This window comes from Palaemon carinicauda, chromosome 3 (assembly GCF_036898095.1).
Source record: "Palaemon carinicauda isolate YSFRI2023 chromosome 3, ASM3689809v2, whole genome shotgun sequence".
NCBI classification, from domain to species: Eukaryota; Metazoa; Arthropoda; class Malacostraca; order Decapoda; family Palaemonidae; genus Palaemon; species Palaemon carinicauda.
The window spans coordinates 49,291,052-49,307,533 of NC_090727.1; the positions used below are offsets into that span (position 1 = coordinate 49,291,052).

The following is a 16,482-nucleotide window of genomic DNA, read 5'->3' on the forward strand; positions in this document are numbered from 1 at the left end:
AATTTCTCCCAATCATCTCGTCTGCCACTGATCACCTAAAACTATTTACTATTCTGTATTATCCAGCAATTTTCAAGTCCTATTCCAATTCTTAGTATTTAAATCTATACCAATCAACAAATCAGCCTTTCGACCTTCCCAAAAACACAAAGTTTCAGAACTATCTTTCCTAAACTTAAATTTAAGCTTCTCTAACAATATCTAATTAAATGGTGAAAAACATGTACAATAACCTTTCCTTTACCTATATTATATAACTTTTTATTTCAAAGTATACTCCTAGAATCTTCTATAAACTACTCTCGTTACTAACTTATATATATATATATATATATATATATATATATATATATATATATATATATATATATATATATATATTGAGAGAGAGAGAGAGAGAGAGAGAGAGAGAGAGAGAGAGAGAGAGAGATTTAACATGGGGAGGATGGACATTTAATCAAATACTGAATCCTACAAATTTAAGAATAAAAGATGGATAAGTTTTTATACAAATTACGGACATTAAAATATTTACTCTAGATTTTTGAAAATAGGACCAATAGTGTATTTAAACTTTAGATTGCTTCAAATACATTTGCTAGTTATTACCCATTATAGAATTTGAAATACAGCATGGGGGATCAACTATCCAGATATACTATTGAAACTTGGAATGGTTTTGTGTTAAGGAATCTTAAACATAGGACAAGAAGGAAACTTGAAAGGCTAAACACGAACACACCTTGAAATACGCATTTAAAGCAGCTCAATTTAAATGCCCCCCAAAAATATAAATTATATCTACTTGAAAACAAAAACCTTATTTCCATCAACTGGAAGTTTAGGCACCAGATAATTTAGTGATTTTATATAAGCTATTCATTCCTAATACAGTAGCACTACAGTTTGAAATTTTCCCAACTAATTTACGAATATGTTCCCATATCCTGAACTTTAAAAAGAATCTAGATTACAAACTAAAAACTGTTTCGATACTCAAAGGTTTTCCTAATCTTACTAGAAATACTTAATTCATGAAAGTCAAAATTGACAAATATAAAACCTTAGGAAAATTTTTCTTCTAGGATCTCATGATTTGAATGTCCAACCCTCTTAGATTAAATAAAAAAGATCTCGATATCGCTAGACTAAAAATTTAACTGAAATAGCCCAGTCTCCAAATGAAGCAGCCCAGCCTCTACCTGAAACAGCCCAGCCTCTATCTGAAACAGCCCAGCCTCTACCTGAAACAGCCCAGCCTCTAAATGAAACAGCCCAGCCTCTACCTGAAACAGCCCAGCCTCTACCTGAAACAGCCTAGCCTCTACCTGAAACGGCCTAGCCTCTACCTGAAACAGCCCACCTTCTATCTGAAACAGCCCACCCTCTATCTGAAAAAGCCCTCTCTCTACCTGAAAGAACTCCTACCTGACTATTCTAGCCTCTACGTGAAAGTACTACCTGAAATAATAAATCCTTGAAATATCCCAGTCTCTACATAAATAGTCTGCCCTCTACCGGAAAAAACACATACCTCAAATGACTCCTACTTGAAATAGCCCCCGCTCTACCTGAAATAACTCCTACTTGAAATAGCCCCCGCTCTACCTGAAATAACTCCTACTTGAAATATCCCAGCCTCTACCTGGTAGAACTCCTGTTATACACCCTCTACCTGAAATGACTCCTACCTGAAATTTCGCTCTAAAAACTTCAGGTTAGCTTACACAAGATTGCAAACTTAGCTATTGACATGGTTTTTAAAAAGGCCTAAATTGATTCATAACTAAATTTAAGTCATTAACTATTCATTAAAGCAATTTTGAATGGGAATTCAATGTATAAAAGTTAAATTAATGTTACTAAAATAGAAAGAATTTAAGAAAATTACTCAGCTAACAATATAACTGAGCACATTGTTCAAGATTTAATACTTAAATCATCATTGTAAAAAGCTTAATTAAACTTGGGCATTCCTACAAATGCCCAAAAAGGTGTTCTTCATCTTCTCCCACTGAAGAACTTTACCAGGAGAGTCGACTGATCCAGGATTGTCCTTGATTTGCATCATCCTTTTTGTTAAATTGTTATAAACATCAAAGCAGAAGGCCACATTAACCTGAAAGACAAAAGTGTTAATAGGAACTCTCAGAAAATTACTAATCAAGATTTTTAAAGAACAAATTTAGTACGATTTTTTAGTAATTTCTAAGCAATATTATGTATTTAGTAAATCAGTTCAATCGAAAACAAATTAGGATATTTTAAGCCCCAAAAGTAGGATATTTTAAGCCCCAAAAGTAGGATATTTTAAGCCCCAAAAGTAGGATATTTTAAGGCCCAAAAGTAGGATATTTTAAGGCCCAAAAGTAGGATATTTTAAGCCCCAAAAGTAGGATATTTTAAGCCCCAAAAGTAGGATATTTTAAGCCCCCCAAAGTAGAATATTTTAAGCCCCAAAAGTAGAATATTTTAAGCCCCAAAAGTAGGATATTTTCAGCCCCAAAAGTAGGATATTTTAAGCCCCCAAAAGTAGGATATTTTAGGCCCCCAAAAGTAGGATATTTTAGGCCCCCAAAAGTAGGATATTTTAAGCCCCCAAAAGTAGAATATTTTAAGCCCCAAAAGTAGGATATTTTAGGCCCCCAAAAGTAGGATATTTTAGGCCCCCAAAAGTAGGATATTTTAGGCCCCCAAAAGTAGGATATTTTAAGCCCCCAAAAGTAGGATATCTTAAGCCCCAAAAGTAGGATATTTTAAGCCCCCAAAAGTTGGATATTTTAAGCCCCCAAAAGTAGGATATTTCAAGCCCCCAAAAGTAGGATATTTCAAGCCCCCAAAAGTAGGATATTTTAAGCCCCCAAAAGTAGGATATTTTAAGCCCCCAAAAGTAGGATATTTTAAGCCCCCAAAAGTAGGATATTTTAGGCCCCAAAAGTAAGATATTTAAGATAATTTAAGCCTCAAAAGTTGGATGTTTAAGCCCCTAAAAGTAGGATATTTCAGGCCCCCAAAAGAAGGATATTTAAGATATTTAAGCCCCAAAAGTTGGATAATAAAGCCCATAAAAGAAGGATATTTCAAGTCCCCAAAAAGTAGGATATTATAAGCCCCAAAAGTAGGATATTTCAGGCCCCCAGAAGAAGGATATTTTAAGCACCCAAAAGCAAGATATTCCAAGCTCCAAAATGATTAGGATGACTTAAGCAACAAAAACTATGATATTCTATATATTTTGATATTTTGGTGAAGAAATTAGAATAATACAGGACCAAAAGGAATCTAGGATACCTTAAGAACTAATAAAATGTGCTAGAGTTCCTATGTCAAGTTTTCAACAGTAAATTCTCAAAAATATGAGTAGAAAATCCTTTGCTAAAAAAATTAAACTAAGTTGAATTAGCATCTAAAGTGCACCACACACAGCGCACTGATATCACTGCTCACTTACAATAAGAATTCAATTTAACTGATTTACAGCTTCACACATACACTAACCTGAACACTTTTGCAAAAAAAAAAAAAAAAAAAAAAAAAAAAAATTATAGGGTTGATTTGATTTTCTTTTATCTAAACGTTTATCTAAAAGTAGCTGACTTATTTCACACCTAAACAGAGGTATAGAACTAAACTCTAAACTTAGGCTATTTGAGTTTAAAACCATTTATTTTAATGATAATAAAAAGAAACATAAATTTAATCTAAGCTTTCTAACTAAAGAGATTCACGAAAAAGAAAAATCATTCAGAAAAAAACGATGTATGAATGTTTGTTCGTATACAGTTTGAGTGAATCTTATCACTTAAATTTTAATCTAAAGACTCCATTTCCTAAAAAGAATATTCTCATACAATAGGAAAACCAATATCCAGAAATACGAAATCTTCAATATCAGATATTTACTCAGTCTATAGGATACTGTGGCCTGATTGGTAACGTCTCTGCCTGGTGTTTACCAGTCGGGGGTTCGAGTCCCGCTCAGACTCATTAGTGCCATTAGTGTCTGCATCCTTACCATCCTTGTGAGCTAAGGTTGGGGGGTTTGGGGGAGCCTATAGGTCTATCTGCTGAGTCATCAGCAGCCATTTGCCTGGCCCTTCCTGGTCCTAGCTTGGGTGGAGAGGAAGCTTGAGCGCCTGATCATCTGATATATGGTCAGTCTCTAGGGCATTGTCCTGATTGCTAGGGCAATGTCACTGTCCCTTGCCTCTGCCATTCATGAGCGACCTTTTAAACCTTTAACATTCCATCTCTGTCCTCGTGCAACTTCACCCGAGTACTAAATGGCAAAAAAATCTAATCTTGTTTCTAAAAAGCAAACGGAGTTTACAGTATCAGATAACTGAAGATGTCATACTTAACTCGGCTCATGCAGAAGACAGGAGGCAATTTCTCAACTTGGGGAACAACAGCGTCTGGCTGCTCGTCATATGATTGCCTATTATGCCATACCAAGCAAACTGGAACACAAATGTAGAAAGAATTGAAAAGAACATTTCAACAGATTTAGTAGCCAAGCTACAAGCCTAGTTGGAAAAGCAAGATGCTATAAGCCCAGGGGCTCCAATAGGGAAAAATAGCCCAGTGAGGAAAGGAAATAAGGAAATAAATATGTGATGGAAACAAATTAACAATAAATCATTCTAAAAAAAAAGTAACAACGTCAAAACAGATATGTCATATATAAAGTATTAACAACGTCAAAACAGATATGTCTTATATAAACTATTAACAACGTCAAAACAGATATGTCTTATATAAACTATTAACGACGTCAAAACAGATATGTCATATATAAACTATTAACAACGCCAAAACAGATATGTCATATATAAAGTATTAACAACTTCAAAAACAAATATGTCATATATAAACTATAAAAAGACTCATTGCACTCAACTAATTTCTCCTAAAATTATTTTGCCAAAAAAAAAGTAAAGTTGAGTTTTGTTGTCCAAAAAAAGTAGGTGACTATTAATCAATGTCTAAATGGAAATATCGAATTAATCTATAATTGCATTTAAATCTTTCTCATGACCTTAGATGTCAGGATGCCTGAAAACTTTAAATCAATCTACAAAAAAATGCATTGATTTAATCAAATCTTGGTAACTACGGGAATTAATCAAAAGACATGAATTAAAACAAATTCATGATAGTTTGACCAACACAGCTTAAGTGAATCCTATGAGGCCTTATCACTCCAGTTTCAAACTAAGAACAAAAACTCTCACCGAAAGAAAAACAAATTTCTAAATAACACAAAGATCTTAGATATCTGCTATTTACGCAACATAATCTAATATTGTTCTGTACGTGATTGAGGAACTTCATACCAGCACTAAATGCCCCAAATCTGACCTGTATTCTAAAAAGCATAGAACCTAAAAACAATTTCACTATTCAAGCGAAGTTTACATAATCAGTTCATATTTGATGGCGTCATACTTAACTTCAAACAGAAGACAGAGGATTCAAGATCTTGCAATTTCTTGTTGCATCACAGCCTTTGTGTCCTCTTTCAGTCCTCAGTGTCACAAGTAAACTGGAGTACAAATCTGGAAAGAATTGAAAAGGATATTTTAGCAACATTTTCACTTAAACCAAATTTTCCCCAAATTAGTTAAAGACTCTTTCCAAACTCAAGACACTTATTACTAGTTGACTATCCAATGTCAACAGCTGAGTTTACTAAAATGCATAAAAAAAAATTAGTTACAAGATATCCATGATAGCCCGAACAAATACAAGAGGTTTATTTGTTGAACAAGTCACAATTCATTGGTTGCATTAATCAAATAGTCAAAAAACATCACACAAACTACTGGCAACAAATGAGGGGGTACCAGTACACAGGAACATACCGTCTGAAGGGGCTTTGCCTTACTTTACTAGTTAAAGTTTAAGTAAAATTTCACAAATAAAGATTGTTATACCACAGTATAATAGTTATAGTTATAGACTGTGACTGCAGAAGTGGGTTCATACTTCATAACATGTATCCCTGGAGTGAACGAATTGGAGGAACAAAAACAAGACGTCAAGTAAGCCTATCTGGGAAAAAAACTACGATTGACTGCTACAGCTTTTTGGTGGAAAGTGTGTGTTTCATACTTCTAAGCAAATCTAGTAACGTTAGGTGGTCCTGGGATTACTAAAGAAATCGATATATCATGCTATATAAAGCCAATGCGTAGCTGCAAGAATTGTTAAACTCATCCCCGCAGTAATTCATGTGACATTTTGAGAAGTTATGTGAACATATCATTGCACAATATCCATATCCACATTTTGGGTATTATCGTACGTTTCAATAGATTACTTTGATTTTATGATTGTTTTTATTAATCTTTAAACTATCACCTAAAGATCCTCTCTCTCAGGGTTGTGGATCTTCAGGTGAGAAAATTTAGGGTGAGGGACCTTCAAGTGATCCAAAAATCAAATAAACTTTACCTTTAGTTGTAAGTTCGGCTAATAAGGACAACGCCGGTCGAATCTGTCTCTTTCCAAAACCAAACCGAAATAACTTAGGACAACCGCTAAACGATTGTCCGGCTTCCCTGGTATTGAACTACACTGGACAACTCCACTTACCATTTTCTGTGTTATGTTATAATGACGTCATAATGACGTCATAATGACCTCACTCCAGAAGCAAGGCAAGCAGACTATGATAAGGCCTATGTTAATTCAGGAATTGACTATTGAAACTCGCTCTGTTACGATCTCAAATGACAACTTAAGATATTACAAAACATCATTAACACAGCAGCATGATTGATAAAAAGGTGTCCCACCTCGAGAAAAGATCACTCTTATACTTATTGAATAACATTGACTGCCTATTAAAGCTGGAATAGAGTCTGTGCAATGATTCATTAAGTTATCAGAACCGGACGTCCAAAATATCTGAGAGAATTGCCACATATTGTGCAGCCAACAAATTGTGCTGACTCGAGAATAATTACAGATAGTTTCGAGTTAATGGAACCAAGATACATGTCAATTTCGTTTGGTCGCTGCAGCCTCACCATCTTTGTGAGCTAAGGATAAGGGGTTTGGGGGAGCCTATAGGTCTATCTGGTGAGTCATCAACACCCATTGCCTGGCCCTCCTTGGTCCTAGCTTAGGTGGAGAGGGGACTTGGGCGCTGATCATATGTACACATGGTTAGCCTCTAGGGAATTGTCCTGCTCAATAGGGCAATGCCACTGTCCCTAGCCTCTGCCATTCATAATCGGCATTTAAACCTTTAAACTTTTACTGTAGATTCTACAGCTCTCAAATAAGCGGTCCCATGACTATACAATAAGCTCCCACTATACATTCGAAAGACTGAAGATATTATTAAGACTTTCAAAAAGAAACTGAAGACGTATTCGTTTCCAGAGTTTCAATAATATGTGGATATGACAATAAACACGGAATACGATGTATGATACGATAAATACCTAATAATGTATATGACAAACAGATCTTGTTCCTCTGTGTGATAGGACCATGAAAACAGCCCTTAAAATAAAGCAAGTAACCTAATGTATCAATATGGTTAAGCAAACTATGTATATTTGCTTGGAGCTAATACACTTAGTAAATAAATAAAAAGGTCGTAGCACAATTCAATAAACGTGGGGCATATTAAGAACACAAGCTAAATTTGGGGTAACAATATTTTTTTTTTTTTCACGACTGTTAATTCATATAATGTATAAATTATTTGATTCATAATTTATCTCTTCCAAAAATATTTCCCTTCACAAATACTGACCACTCCCCAGTACCCCTCCCCCCAAAAGAAGCCACCCTCAGCACCCCTCCCCCCTATGGGGTTACAGCGGCTCATACATGGTTGCAAATATGTTGGAACTTTTTATGATAATCAACAAATAGCTAAGCACGCAATATGCATTCAAACTTGATAGGAGTTGGTACTGCATGCATACATACATACATGCATACTGTACATACATACATACATAAAAACTTAAACTTTTTTTCTCAATAAGTTACATGAATAAATTCGACAATATTTCACTCGCAATTCCCCCTATGAGATGGTACACAGTTTAACTCTCAAGTGACTAAAAAAAAAAAAAAAGTCTCCACTGAATGGTGAAAATTAACATACAAGTGCCAAACCAGAAGAACAAATCGTTTAAATCAGGAAGGACGCACTTAGAAGAACTGGGTCCTGGTCTGAAACATGGACACAAATTCGTAGTTCGCAGATCATCATCAACCAAGATTTTGTGTACTGAAGAAACTCATTTATTACTTATAACCAGTTTTGCTTCACAAATCAATGACGAAAGTAATTTACACATGAAAGTATTTATCGTCCTTTTGGACATTCAAAACAAAACAAAAAAGTAAGTTAACAATTATCTTTACATTTAGGTAACACCGAAGACGTGTTTCTCCGACTTCCGACCTTGAGCAAAACTGCAAGTAACGACATTTGCTTGGCAGACCGAAAACACAGACGAAAAACTTATAGTACTTATAAATAAGCGTTTTGCCATAACTAATGAGGTGATTATAGTTGTTTGTCGACTGCATTATGAAAAATTAACCAATATAATTATTTCATTCAAATGAATTTGATCGGCGATGGTGTTTTAGGAAAAAAAATAGTTTATTCAAATAGGTTTACAGACTCAATAAGCTTCCGGTGATTTAGCAAATATTTTCTTTGAGAGAGAGAGAGAGAGAGAGAGAGAGAGAGAGAGAGAGAGAGAGAGAGAGAGAGAGAGAGAGAGGAGGGCCGGTTAACGTTTACTTGCATGAAGGAATTATTGTGAAGCTTTGTTGCCTCTCTATTTTTGTGAAGCCTTGTTGCCTCTCTCTCTGAGAGAGGCAACAAAGCTTCACAATAATTCCTTCATGCAAGTAAACGTTAACCGCCCCTCTCTCTCTCTCTCTCTCTCTCTCTCTCTCTCTCTCTCTCTCTCTCTCTCTCTCTCTCTTAGGATCAAGAGCTTTAGACAAATTGGATCTTAACTACCTAATTAATGAACCAGTATAGCCGAACACTGTATAGAAAACTAAATGGGATATTTTGGACCATTTTTAATCGGGGAAATAAACCACCAGTTGGACTGAAGGATATCGACTGCAAAATTGATTTAAATCCACATGACTGTTAGGGTTATTAGTAGAATACCTAAAGGGGGTCACCATAGCAAATTCTTAGAAAAGGGTAATTTTGAGATAAGTAGTCATGATGAGGTCACTTCAGTGTGTTGAAAGGTAACAGAATGCACGAGCGAGAGTTTCAAGGAGTTACAAGGATTTCTGATGTCTCAAAAGACTTTTTAGTAGATCCCTGGAGATTCCATTTGCTCTTTGGTAGGGCGATTTAGTTTAAGCATTTAGAAAGTTTTTATGATCTTGTCTAACTTATTCTTGAACTTGTTTACCTAAGTGTTACTGTTTACTACATCCGCTGGAAGCCTAATCCAAGTATTTGCTATTTTCCGAGAGAGAGAGAGAGAGAGAGAGAGAGAGAGAGAGAGAGAGAGAGAGAGAGAGAGAGAGCGATTCCAAGCCTATCACTGCTTTACACTGAAGGGTCACGTTCACAAGCAAAGCAACTGCAAAACAGTCAACATAAAAGCGCTAGAAGTCACGTTTATTAGAGCCCTATTAGACAAAACATGATTAACATAAGGTCACAAAGATGCTAATAATTGATAATATGGTCCACACCAGGCTCATAGAACTCTGGTTCTCATCAAAACCTTATGTTATGTAACCTGCACACAGCGTTAAGACAATTTAACTCACCTGACCGAGGATACAGCTAATTTTATTACACTGATGTATTTGAGGACAATTTGCCCTTAAGCTATGAAAAGGCAAAAATCAATAGAGAGTTTATAGTCAAGCCTTCGATTCAAGTTGCTTCGTCCACGAAGTATCAAAGACAGTATTGATGCTTTATGCAATCTTGTGCATCACTAATAACCAGCTTTATTTCATCAAAATGATATTGCCTTCGGAAATTTCTACATGAAACTATTCATCGTTTATTAATTCAAAACTTAATGCATTCAAAACAAAAATAACTTATTACCTGTTGAAATAAATAAGACTTCCTTTTTTCAGAATACAAACTGATCTAAAAAAATAGCTGACAATGAGTAGTCCCGTCTTCTTAACGAAGAGCAAATAGGCCTGCGTTGAAAACCACTTTTGCCTGACTGGTCGAAAAACAGACTAGCAACGAAAGCATTTGGCAATAAACACGAACTGTGTGATATGCAAAATACCTTAGATTGTACACGATAAACTGACCTTTTAATCTCTGTAGGGCGTAGGTATCCTCTGAGTGTGACAGGGCCATAAAAAAAAACCAGCCCTTTAAGTAAAGTTCCTTAATGGAACCAAATGTATGAGAAACACTTAAGGTCTTTTTTTTCATCAAAATGTCGCCAGTAATTTCCCCCTGAAGGTAATCATCACTTAGTAACAAAATTAATTCATGCAAAATAAATACAACCGTTTGTCAAAGTACTAAATGAAGACTGTTGGTATTAATGACTGAATAAGGCTTCCCATTTTCAGATTATAAACGGACTTCTTTGAAAGTTCACTGACAACGAGTAGGTCCACCCTTTTAGACGAAGAACAAATATGCAGAAAACCAGTTCTGTCTGGTTGGTCGAAAAAACAGGCCAGGACAAACCTCCCCCCTACACACACACACTTATGGTAAGAGTTTAGTCAATACTAATGAGATAATTAGGTCATTATACAGACATTAATGGAATATGAGAAAAAAAAACGAGATTTGAATACAAAAATCGTTTTTATAAAGGGTTTCCCAAGAATATTTTTCTAAAGATCTAAATAAAAAGCCGTGTTCCTACTTGAGCTTTTATCACGGTAATTTCCTACCCTAATTTAAACTGAATTTCAATGCATTGGTGGTATAGAGTCCCTTAAAGATCAAAATTAATCCATTATTCTACCAACCACTTACTTCTGTGTAAGTGCATGTGCTGAGATGACTTAATCTAAACTTACAAATAACATATCTTGGGATACACATACGAATATTTAATATCTTAATGGATTTGATGCTCACGGCTTTCCTGTATTTAGAGAGAGAGAGAGAGAGAGAGAGAGAGAGAGAGAGAGAGAGAGAGAGAGAGAGAGAGAGAGATAATGGCAACAAATAAAACTCCCTAAAATAAGGAAATATAATTTTCGAGAAATATGAGAGAGAGAGAGAGAGAGAGAGAGAGAGAGAGAGAGAGAGAGAGAGAGAGAGAGAGAGAGAGAGAGAGAGAGAATGGCAACAAATAAAACTCCCTAAAATAAGGAAATATGATTTTCGAGAAATATGAGAGAGAGAGAGAGAGAGAGAGAGAGAGAGAGAGAGAGAGAGAGAGAGAGAGAGAGAGAGAGAGAGAGAGAGAGAGAAGGATGTCTTCAAATTTACCTCTACGCAAAGATAGCTTGTAATGTTCTTGTAATTCTACCGACAATGGAACTCCCAGTGACTGACATAGGATATCAATGTTATTCTCACTCTCAACTGAGAATACATTTTAAGTTATTATTAACAATGTTGCAGGGACACTGAAATTAAACAGTTCTGACGTAAGCAATACTTATGTGGGAGACCCACTCATGAAACTTCAAAGTTTACTAACAAAATATTTGTTAAATAACCGAAATAAAACAGTAAATTGGGGCATGCTTATATTATTACAAAGCAGCTGAGAGAGAGAGAGAGAGAGAGAGAGAGAGAGAGAGAGAGAGAGAGAGAGAGAGAGAGAGAGAGAGAGAGCGCGCGAGCTTAATTGGTGGGTGTGGTCGATACTTTGAGTTATCAAACTAACGTAAAGTGAGACAATGGTTGTTTCTTAAAAGCAAAATGATTGTAAATATTTGTGTCAAGGATTGTATGCATTTGTATTCAAAAGAATGATATATGTATATTTATAACAAAGAATTAATTTTGTGTATCAATAAAATAATGATTCTGTGAGAATGTGGAGTTGCTCAATGAATTATATTTTTGGTCAACTAACGAACAGCTTTCCATCACACATCGCCTGAAACCCTCGTTTCTTAATTACACTTTTGCAATGCAAATAATTCCACAAATCACAGTTTTCACTATAGTTTACACCATCATATTCACACCTTTTAAAATGTGAAAAATAATCTCTTATCAAATTTCTTATCAGATTAAATCAAAGTATGTGATTAAAAAGTTCTGTCGGTTTTTGATAAAACATTGCGCAAATATTAAAATGATACGACCCTCTATTTAACCACGGGAACAAAAATTCCATAAAAATGATCGACATTTGATTTGGATGCTAAAATCTAGGCCTACGGCTACAGGCATTAGTATTATCTTAATTCTTATAGTAACAACTTCAATTATAGGTGATTACAGAATGCTCAACTGGAACTAAAACAACACAGCGACTACAGTTATACACTATCTTATTAATTGTTAAGTTAAAGCCACATCTAGAAACAATCTCATTTAATAACCACTCACTGATTAATGGAATTACCAACACACGCTAAAAATAAAATTTTTTGAGAAATGCTTTTTATAAAGTTTCTTCACCAATGAAAGACCCTTAAAGAAATTCGATGGTTTAACACAAGGAAACCTACAGCACCTTTAAGATATTCGAATCTCCAGTATCTTGAGTAATTAAAGATACTGCGAGAACATAATAAAATCAATGAAACCTTGTAAAATGTGTCCCTCCTTACCTAATGAATCCTTCACTGTTTGCAGGATCACAAGTTAAAAGACGAGAGTCACGAGACTTGGTTCCTTCTTCCTCTCTCTTTGTCTGAGAAATGAATCTTCTTCTAGGCTACACTGTCAGGGACATCCCTAGACGGTCCCTAAAAGTTCCCCTGACCAGAAGTAATTTCTCCAGGCATTTTTCAACACAATTAAATTTACAGCCTACTAGATACTGTACTATGTACTCCTATATCTTCTGCAATTATAATCTATTCTGTTTTTATTTCTAATTGTTCCAATTGTGAAGCAACATACAGTATATTTTGTTTTATTAGTGATTAATTTATGCTCTGATTTCAGTTTGTGCTCTGAAAGATATATCAATAAAGTTCTAATTGCAATGAATGGTATACCATAGGAAAACAATAAAACACAATTAAGTCATTCACTTTCATTATGTCTCATTGAAGACTGGATAATTATTCATGAGTATTTAGATAATGTTTTACATTTACCAGACGTACGGGAACTCCCACTCTCAATGCCCCCAATAACCTTTTAAAAATTCCCAAATTTGGGGACAAATTCCCAAAAGTTGTCCCCCTAGTTAAGGAAGTGTTTCAACCAATCAGTGACCTCCATCATTGTCTGCATTCTATAGCCTTTTCATCAGCTAAAATTATAGTAATTTGCTTAAGATATATTTAGATATTCGGTAATTTTGTATTGTATTACATGGTGTGATTTCGCACAAGAAATATATGATTTCCTATAGCAAATAACGTGATTTAACCGGAAACAAACAGATTAACCAATTCGGTTAACTTTTAAGTTGACGAATTGGTTGATGTTATTACGAATGAAATGAATGTGAAAACCTGTTAAATCACGTTATTTACTAAAGGAAATCATATATTTCCTGTACGAAATCACACCATGTAATACAATACAAATGTACCATATAAATATTAACACTGTTGACATATACAGTATATTGAGTTAAAATATTTAAACAACAGATGTACTGAGGACGATAACATTAGCAACGTTACCAATGGTTGATAGAACTACCAACGTTGACGAATGGTACACAGTGTTACCAACGACACGATGTCATTTCTAGAGATAGAAATGCTAAATATTTCCATATGTAAACTGAATAATTTTTCCATAGAACTATTAAACAATAAATAAAAAGTACCAAAAGGCCACACAACCTAACAAACCCACCCAACCTTGCCTAGAAGTACCCCGGTCACAAAACTCATATATTAAGCCCTTGGGGGTAATTTTGTATATTATTCCATGGTAATGTAACGTAGGAAAAAAACTACTGTTTCTTACAGGAAAAATTACGATCTCTACAAAAATGACATTCGTTTCTGTCGCAAATGAATAGTTTCAGAAATATATATACATCTATATCCTACGATAATGGGGGGACCCCCAGTGGGAACTCGGGGTTTTGGGTGGCGAAAACATACTGGGGAAACGATATATAATTGTTTTCCTATAGTAAATAACGTGAATTAAGCGAATTTGATGTTCATTTCAATCGGAAACAAACAGATCAACCAATTCGGATAACTTTAAGATGCACGGTGTCACTTCTCTTACGAACGAACGATAACATTAGCAACGTTACCTATAATACACAGTGTTACCAACGTTGACGTATGGTACAAAGAGTTACCAACGGCAAGTTGACATTACTAAAGACAGTAATGATAGATATTTCCATATATTAAATAATTTCTCCATATAAGTTTTACTCTATATATAAAATGTACAAAAAGGGCACAGAACCTAACAAACCCACCTAAATTAGCCTAGTAGTATGACAGGTCCCAAAATAACATTTGATCTACATTGGACGTTGGCAGCACTGGTTACTGTATTTTTTCATGACACAATCTTTGCAACGGCGCCTCCAAAGTTTATTCAGATATACTGTTTTGTATTTTCCTCCAGTTATTATAATTTCAAGAAGGTAATGTATAGAGAAAAAAGGGCTTGTATTACGTTTATATAACGATTCCCCAGTATGTTTTCCCCACCCAAAACCCCGAGTTCCCACTGGGGGTCCCCCATTATTGGAGGATATAGATGTATATTTATTTCTGAAACTATTAATTTGCGACGGGAACGAGTGTCATTTTCGAAGAGAGCGTAATTTTTTCTATAAGAAACAGTAGTTTTTTTCCTAGGTTACATGACCATGGAATAATATACAATGAAACCCATTAGGGAATGACTTACTTTGATTCACAGTACTACCAACAGTGACGAATGGAACACAGAACTACCAACGACACGATGTCATTACCAGTGGCAGAAATGATAAATGTTTCCATTCGAATATTAAATAATTTTTCCATATAACTGTTACACAATATATAAATAGTACAGAAAGACCACAGAACCTAACAAACCCACCTAACCTTGCCTAGAAGTACCCCAGTCACAAAACACGTATAATGGCTATTGAGGAATGACTTACTTTTATGAAAAAAACGTCGAAGTAGGCCTATTCGGTAACCTCGGAACAGAAACTTCTCCAATCGACACTAGTTTTCGAAGATATGTCGATACCATCCATGAGGGTCTCATGGTCCGAATGTTTATGCAAAAAGTGGATGGCACATAATATTATCTTCCATGGGGGTAGACGGCTTTTGTCCAAAAAAGTACCTTTATAGGCAGTAACGGTATAACCACAACGGCGTTTCTTCTTAGTTTTACGAATGATGGATTCAGAATTGCAATAAAACACGTGAATGTCTTGCCTATAAGATAAAACGGAACGGCACTAGGGGCACTTTAAACCCTGAGGAATAACGTTGTGAGATTTAAGAAAATGCTCAACATTACCTGAAGTATCCAAAAAATCACCATGGAATTGAGCCATTGATTTTAGGTACGGAATACTGCAGCCGCTACAAGTTTCTATAACTTGCTCCATCGCAAAATACGAAAAAAGAAACCGCACTTGTAATGCAGAACGTCTCACCAGGTCAAAGGTTACGACGGGAAAGGCATTGGAACAAAGGGTATGAAAAGACCGCTAATCGGGATAAAGGAAGGGGGGGGGGGGAGGGTAGGGAGATATCTGCATAGGCCTAGGGTGGTGATTGGTTAAGGGAAAAACAAAGAACACTAGGGGGGTAAACATGAATGAACTAAATACGGAAACTAGACCAGAGAAAGGATTTATAAGACACAGAGGCGAGAAAAGGAAATAACCAACAAAAATAAATAAAAACAATATAGGAAGGTAAAGTGGAATGAACGGTAAATAATATTGAATGGGAATATAAAATGAGATGATTATACCGAGAATTAACTGGATAAAAAACTAGTCCAGAGTAAGTATTTATGTGCAACCGGGAAGAGATAAAGAAATAACTAAACAAATAAACCCAATATAGGAAGGTAAAATGGAATGAATGATAAATAATATTGAATGGGAATATAAAATGAGAAAATAACACGGTAATAAAAAGAGTAATTGGGGAGAGGAAACTCCTGCGCAGGGGGGTGATATATGTGCAGGTCGGAAACTGGTGAGAATGAACGTATGTACAAATGGGAAAGGAAATAACCAAACAAATAAACCCAATATAGGAAGGGAAAATGGAATGTATGATAAATAATATTGAATGGGAATATAAAATGAGAAAATAATAGGGTAATAAAAAGAGTAATATGGGAGAGAAACTCGTGCGCAGGGGAGTTATATATGCGCAGGTCGG

At 35.2% G+C, this 16,482-nt stretch overlaps 1 protein-coding gene and 1 long non-coding RNA gene across 2 annotated transcripts in view; one reads left to right on the top strand and one right to left on the bottom strand.

Moving 5' to 3' along the window:
- LOC137638285 (uncharacterized) overlaps positions 1–16,482 on the top strand; it is a 302,371-nt gene that overhangs the window by 152,775 nt on the left and 133,114 nt on the right. The gene's annotated exons all lie outside the window — the stretch shown is intronic.
- Positions 404–12,822, bottom strand: LOC137637403 (uncharacterized). Its single transcript, XR_011043619.1, has 4 exons — positions 12,751–12,822; positions 5,454–5,558; positions 4,358–4,460; positions 404–2,119 (listed from the first exon to the last, which is right to left on the bottom strand). It is a non-coding gene; the product is annotated as an uncharacterized lncRNA (long non-coding RNA).